Source organism: Zalophus californianus, chromosome 1 (assembly GCF_009762305.2).
Source record: "Zalophus californianus isolate mZalCal1 chromosome 1, mZalCal1.pri.v2, whole genome shotgun sequence".
Taxonomy (NCBI): domain Eukaryota; kingdom Metazoa; phylum Chordata; class Mammalia; order Carnivora; family Otariidae; genus Zalophus; species Zalophus californianus.
The window spans coordinates 19,452,996-19,460,803 of record NC_045595.1 but is presented as its reverse complement, the minus strand read 5'-3'; positions in this window follow the sequence as shown (position 1 = coordinate 19,460,803).

The following is a 7,808-nucleotide window of genomic DNA, read 5'->3' as shown; positions in this document are numbered from 1 at the left end:
TGGACCCATATTACTTTCAAGGAGACTGAGGCACAGTGACATTAGGTAATGAGCTCAAGGTCACCTGGGCCCACTGAATGTCCGCTGCCTCCCCAGCCATGAATCAGACCAAGCATGGGGATGACTGTCCTTTCCACCCTGTGCTCATGGGACATTTCTCCTATGATTTGCAGCCACAGCTGATATCCAGCTCTGCCACCCGCCTCCTGGCTTCCTGGCTTGCCTGCTCCAGCGCCATGGGCTCCTCCATCATGGAGAACTCACTTCTCGAAACAGAGCAGACCTTAAACGCTTCACTGGCTTTCCCTGGAGCAGATCCTACCTTCACAATTTTCCTAGTTCTCCCATGCTCCCTTCACCTGGAATCCCTTTCCTCTACCTCCAGAAAGCCTTCCCATATCCACCCCCCGCCACCCCGCAGAAAGCAGTCACTGTTCTCATGCACCCCAAAGTACTGATGTTCAATTCCACTGGGCCGGGGGGGGGGGGGGGGGGGCTCCATGGATGGGAGGGGGAGGAGGTGGGGCAGGGGCCCTTGCCTCACCAGTGGGATCCGAGGCCTGCTCACTGGTCACGTGAGGAGAGATCCCCAACTGTTGCCTGCAAACCCTGCCTGCAGGTGCCTTGTGGAGGGGGGGGGGGGTTGCAAATGGAGCAGAGAGGTTTGGTCCAAGCAAGAGAGACAAGGCCTGTTAGATGCTGGTCAAACCCGAAGTCTGCACTGTCACCCCGGGAAGTGGGCAGGAAGTGCTAATTTGCATGCCAAGTGCATAGTTTTGCATATTGAGATAAGATGGTCTTATTAAAATTTTTTTTCTAAAGATCACAGTGGGCTCCTCATGATTCAACCCAGGAGGAGCTGGATTGGGAGTCAAATCCCATCTCCCCTGCTTCCAGGCCCAATGGAACAACTCACTCTGAACCATTGGAGCCTCAGTTTCCTCCTCCACTCATTGGGGCAATGCTATGTACTTGGGAATTAGGCATCCTTCCAGCTGTGCCTGGTATGTGTGCGGAAGGAGGGGCTGGAGGGGAGGGGGAATGGTGATGGGGCTTATGATTCCCATTCACTTTCAAGAGGAAGGGTCAGGAATTCTCCCCGGAAATTCACAGGAAAGACAGAGTGACCCAGGGGAAGCCTTTCCTCTGTACAGGGAACATAGGTTCTCAGTTCCCAGAGAAGTCTGGGAGTAGGGGTACTCCAGATGTGGGGTGAGTTCCCTCACCGCCTGTTTACCAGGAAGATGCAGCAAGATTCTTTGTGAGGTCAAAGTATGGTCTGCAGGCTCGGCCAAGAGCAGGTCTGGAGGCCTGGGGTTCCGCAGAGCCTGGGGTGAGGAGATTCCAGACTTGCCCAACTTTCTCCTATAAGAGCAGCTAGGCCAGTGTTCTGAGGCCAGCCTGAATGGGCAACAGCTGCCTTGGAGTGTGCAGCAGAACTGCTATAGCGTGCAGATGGGGGGGCACCGAGTGGCTGGGGCTTACGGGGGCCCTCAGTCCGATCAAAGTCATGGAGCTGGCAGAGAGTGGCACAGGAAGCCGGGAAGAGGCTTTACGGAGTTCTGAGGGCAGCATCCATCTCACTCCCGGGGATCTGACCTGCAGGACTGGCAGGGGTCACACGGCAAGCCTGACTCCAGACCCCAGCACAATGGAGGTGATCTATTATTACATAGTCATTTAGTCATTCATTAACACTTGATAATTCCCTGCCCTTTGAGGGGCAGGAGCATGCCCCACATACCTACTGCCCCTGGGTTCGCGCACCATCCCCCTCTCCTGCCCCATGCCTGACTCATCGGCAGCCTTTCCTGTCCATGGCCTGCTCCCCGCCATCCGAAGGCAGCTGGCTTGGCTTTTCAGGCAAGACCTGAGTGGCTTTTTGCAAAATGCTGAGTCTACATCCTGATCCTCCCCGAGGTCTCTCTCGGTCTCTCTCAGTGTGTCTCTCCATCCGCCTCTGCCTCTCCAAAACTCCTCCTCGCTCATTTAGAAATTAAGACCTCAGCAAGATGGTGCTCTGGAGCTGCCAGACCTGGCTCAGCGAGGCCGTGGCAGTAGGCACCGGGTGGGTCGGGTGAGGAGCCCTTCCAGCTGGGGGCAATATAAACAGGCAGAAGCCTCCTTGTCTTCCCCCTGACTCTCACTGGCCTACCTGGGTGTGACCACCCAAGCACCCCCTTCTGCCTGCCCGGAGCCCAGCGAGGCTCTCTGACGTCCGGACTCCAGAGAGAAGGCCTGGCTCTGTCTTGGGGGTTCCCTACTGTCCTTTGAAATAGATTTTGGGGCTCAATCATTTCCAGAACAGCCAGGTTGTTTCTTACCTGCCTGGACCCTGGGCCCAGCTGGGAAGGGATCCAGAATCCTTGCAAGCCACTGTCAGCTGTGGTACTTGTGCCTGGACGCCCTCCTTTCCCTCACCCCACACCTTCTGGACTGTGATGCCCCCTGTCAGCTAGCCCCCCTGGGACACAATGGTCCCAGGCCCACCTCTGCCCTGCCTGTCCCATCAGCTCCCATCCCTGCCCCTGTCTCCTGCCACACAGCACAGGCTGTGCCTTCAACAAGACCAGGTGCCCCCCTCATTTGCCTAACCTGGTACGACTTCATGCTGGCTGAGGAAAGAGGGCAGCGTGTTTCCACCCCGGCTAGGGAGAGGGACAGCCCTGCTTGCCCCTTCGTGTGGCCTGAGGAGCTGGAGCTTCCAGCCCTGCTGCCTGCCCAGCCTGGGCCCATCTGTCTTGAGTGCCCCCTAGTCTCCCCTGCACCCCCTAGACAGCAGAGTAGCCTCCAAGCCACACAACGTTCCTCAGCAGAGCCTAATGGCTCACCCATTCCCCTCCTTGAGTCAGTGCCACTGAAGATTTCATAGGGGACTGGGTTGGAAAAATCTCCTGCTCCTCCAAGGGCCTAGGTAGTTGCTGCCTCCTAAGTACACCTGCATGATGCTTGAGGCTAATGTCCTGGCTTCTGTGACAACAGGTCCAGGCTGAGAGGGGCTTCTTTGAGATCCACAACCCCAGGCCACTCCAACCAGAGGGGGAGGAGTCCATGCCTCCTTTCTCCCTGCTCCCTGTCCCACTTCACCTCGGACCCTAGAATAGGCAGAGGTCTTAAAGGATCTAGCCCAGGAGATGGCGAGGCTGCAGACAGAGCCGTGCTTCTGAGAGTGGGGAGACTCAGACCCTGTGCTAATGGGAAACCTGGACGGGTTCTTGGCAGAAAGCTTCCTTTCTCCTCCCTGCCTCGTGTCCAAGGAGCTCAGGGGGAGGGTCCTGAGTGCCAGCACCAGCCCCAGGAGGCAGCGGCCTCATGAAATGGGACCAGGCGGCCTCTCTGGGACCTTCCAGCTTCTCACACCACACTGCTCTTCCTGGCCCTGCTGCCACCCCCCATAGCATCAGCGTCTTTCGGTAACAGAAGAAGAACCCCCGGCCTCATCCGTCTTCCAGGCTCAACAAATGGAGTGCTAACTGCCCCTCACAGGAAGGGCAGGTATCAGTTAAATGGAGTGAGGGTGGAGCTGTGTCCTGTCCGCCCCTCAACCATCTAGCAGAGGATAATCCACTACAGGGTTGAAGGGCAAAAGCCAAGGGATGCTTTTACCAGAAGAAGCAAAAGGACTTTCCTCAGGGAGTTTCCCTAGCCCACTGCTCAAAGAGTCACTCCCTGGAGTCTAGCCTTGGTTTGTTTCTCCGGCTCTCTTATGTTCCATCAGTACTTACTGCCCTCATTCAAGTGCCTTCTGCTGTTGGGGAGGGGAAGGTGGATGGCATGAGGTGTGGACCTGCCCTCAGACAGCGCCCCCCGCCCCCCAGCAAATGGACTTCTCACTTTGTGCTCACATTGAGCAGAGCTAACTCATTCAGGAGACGCATCCCTGGCCTGCTGGTTTCATTCATTGAGTCGCCAAAGCCCTCCGTGCCTCAGTTCCCTCATTTGCAAAATGAGCAAGTTGGGGACAGGTTGTTTCTCTTTCCTGGTCTCGGTGGGGGAGGCCAGCACCAGCTCATCTCCGCTCTCTGAGGGCCTGGGGCGGGGGGCGGCTATCAGAGGAGGCAATTTGCCGTGGCCATTCCGCTGATGGGGCGTTAGGCGGTGATGGAAGGCAGCCTCCGTCAGAGCCTGACTTAACCCACCGCTGACACTCTTCACTTCCACCTGGAGGCAGAAAAACATGTCTCGTGGAGAGTTAGAGCCACTGTCAGTGCTGGCCAGGGGCTCCGAGGAGACTTTTATTTATTTGGAAGCCATTTAGACACCTAATGCTCTTCCGAGGGGAGAATTTCTCTCTTTTATTTGTCCTCATTTTCTCTTGCCACAGTGGGATGCAGGCCTCAGGGCCAGGGGGCGAAACCAGCATCTGGGCCACTGTGCCATGCACACCACTGCAGTGCCAGGGGCTGATGTGCATGTCAGGGTTCTCCCAAGAGGAACTCTGAGAATGCCCTGAGGGGCACGAAGGACAGACCGGAGTCTGCAGCCTGGGTCCGTTTGCCCACCGCAACCCTGAGACAAGCCCTGCCCCTCCCTGGTCCTCAGTTTCCTCATCTGTAAAAGGAGAGGTTGGACCAGACCTCTCTGAGGAAAACTGCAGACTGTCCGGAGCAGCTATGGGGGCGGGGGAAGGAATGGGGACCACCAAGACAGGGGCTCCTGGTGGGAGCAGGCCCTCTGGCTGGACAGTCATGTCCATCGCCGTCCTGCCTAAGTTGGGTAAGTGAAGGGCAGTGAAGGTGACACTGTGCTTCCCTGTACTCACACAACCAAAGATTTTTCTCCAAGGATGCAGCCACCTGGGCGGCTGGAATCTCAGTGCAGGGGGGGACAGGCTATCCTGACACCCTGGCTCATCATCACCCCGGAGCCGAGCCCTGCCCTGTGAAGCCATGGCAGCCTGCCGTCCGCCTGCCCGCCTCTGCCAGGAACAACCCCGGGGGGCTGTTTTCCCACCTCCCCCTCGTGAAGAGGTCCAGTGAGAAAGAAGCTGGGGCCTGGACAGTCTCCTCATGGCAACCTGCATGCGTCTGCCTCCATCCTGCCTCAGCCCTTTGCTCAGATGCTCTGCCAGGGACGCCCTTCCCCCCACCAGCAGCCCCGCATCCATCCAAGCCCTCCCAGTTCTTCTGTGTCAGTTCCAAGGCCCCTTCCTCCAGCAAGCCTTCCCTGACTTCCCAAACCTCACACTGCTGAGTGACCACACGCTCTGTTTCACCCACAGGACGTAATTAATGATTTGAGGTATTCATTGTGTTTTTCCTATGTCATATTTCCCCACTAAGTAGAGAGCTCCCAGGGGCCCAGGATCTACACCTGCCACAGCCTACCCAATTACCTAGTGTCCTCTCTCAGTCAAATAATCGGAGTTCAGTGTCCTCACGATGACAGAGTCTTTCCGGGGAGGCCTGGGTTCCCCCAGGAGCACGGTGCTGGGTTCTTGATATTGGAAGCCATGATGGAGACACAAAGGCCCAGGTGACTAGCGTCACTCTTGGTCATGGGGAAACAGATCTGGGATGACAACCTAGGTCTCCAGACTTGAAGCTCCATGCCTGATCTGCCCTGACCACTGGGTGGCCTCAGGCAAGTCTCCTCCCCTCTCTGGGCCTCAGTTTCCCCTTCTGTCTAACAAGGGGTTCCTACAGGCTCTGACAGTCTGTAGCCTAGGACTTGGCCCTGACTTTGGTGTGCCAGCGGTGATGGCTTACATTGTCTGAAAGGGTTAAATTCCAGTCCTTCCCATTTATTACAATAAATGGCACTAAGCAGACTGTGAGTCATTTACTGTGTGGAGGATCCTTGAAGGATTCTTAATGCCTTTGGAAGCGGGGTCCCTGTCTCATTACACCTGGAGGCCATGCTGCATCTGCACCATGCTCGGGCAGAGGCATCTGTGGGACATCCCATCGCGAGAGGTCCCCGAGGGGCTAGTGGGTGAGGCAAAGTAACCACTGGCGGATGTGAGCACTGACAGGCAGCCCATACATGGAGTGTGCCTGGCTGGGGGCCCTTAGGGACCACTGACTCCAGCCCAAAGGGGACAGAGAATAGGCAAATCAGAGGGGGCTAAATGAGGTGGGGACAGCCTCCTGTTATAGAAGGACACTTGTCAGGACAGAGGCAAACCTGGGGCAATGGGGCTCAGAAAGGTGGGTCCTGGCTCAGGTCATGCTCAGCTCTGAGGAGGCTCCCTTCTTTCCCTCTCTAATATGCCCAGCCCATCTTGCTCATCTTACAGGGCTAAGCTGGAATCCCTCCTTCTTTCCTAGGAAGACTTCCCTGCCTGCCAACAAGTAGGCCCTGCTCTTCCTGGAGAGGCCTAAGTCTCTGTGTGGTTCCTTTCATTAAGCCTTTGCTGAGTGCCAAGTCTTGCCCTCAAGGTGTTACCTGCTTTGAGTCTTCAGGCTGCCCCTGCCAGGTGGGTACCATGTTTCCCATTATATGGACAAAGAAACAGAAGCTCAGAGAGGCAAAGTGACTTACCTATGCTACCTGAGATTCTGATGCCAAAGCTTTCACTCCTCGTGCCCAGACTAGACCACTCTTCCTGGGCATACCCCCAAGCTCCTGGAGATGCCACTCAAAAGTCCTTATGTCAACAATTCCTGTATTCTCCCAATGGCCGGGTTCTGTGCGGGGCCCTGAGGAAGTGACAGGGACAAGGGAGACTCAGGCCCCAGCTTAACAAGAGTCCAGTGTGCAAGCATTTTCCTGAATCAGAGATGGAGGCTATGGGCCCTCTGTGTGTGTGTGTGTGCGCGCGCGTGTGCGCGTGTGTGTGCATGTGTGCGCGTGTGGGTGTGTGCGCGTGTGCGTGCGTGTGTGTGCGTGCACGTGTATGTGTCTTGGGAAGTGGGAACAGGAGAGTGAGGACTGGCCTGGAGAGACCTGTCTAGTTGAGGTGGGGTCTGGGAGGGCTTCCTGGCATAAGTAGTATTTATGGGTCCATAAATATCACGGGTTCAAGTGGTAGGGATGAGGGAGTATGTTCCTGGTGGAGGGAACCATAGGAGGAAAGTGCTAAGAACACCGGGAGCTGTCTAGCCCACTGGCTAATGGAGGGCAAAGGGTGATGAGAGGGAGGCTGGAGGTGAGCACGCTGGAGTGGGGATATTGCTGTGCCAGGTGTCCTGGGTGGACATTCCTGATGGGCTTCCTCCTCCCTTGTGTGGCATAACCAAGCCTATGACTTGCTTGGCCCATGGGAGGGTTTCCATAAAGACCTCTCAGTTTCTTCTGGTCTGCTGAGCTGACCTCCCCTCAGCCCGCGTGCAGAACTGGCACCGGCCAGGTCCCCTGCCATGGTTAGGCCTTCTCTGCAGGCTGCAGCTTTACCTGCCACTGCCACCCCGTGTCTTCCAGCACAGGCACCTCTGGCCAGGTAGGTAGTCTTTGCTGCCAAACATATCAATGTGCCTACCATGGAAGTCCCCCCATTTCTGGGAAGACTTGATTTTTCCTCCCATGATTTTAAACTGGGGCTGGAGCCAGCCGCCAGGAGGCTGAGGATGTTGTGAGCCTCAAAGTTGGAATGTGTAAACTCTTACTACCAGTGTACTCTTAATTACCTTCCCTCCTTATTTGTCTTCCTTTAACGGCCTGTCAACCAAAATCTCCCGCCTTTCCCTCTGTGCCAGCAGCCTCAATTAGGTGCACATCTGTGGAGGCTGGAACTGAAATGCCCAACTACCAATGCCCACTCACCACACCCAGCCTGGATACAGCTACCTGATGGCTTGGGCACTCTTCAGGTACAGTACTGCCACTCCGGTGCCGAAGGGCAGAGAGACTACCCCAACACTTCTTAC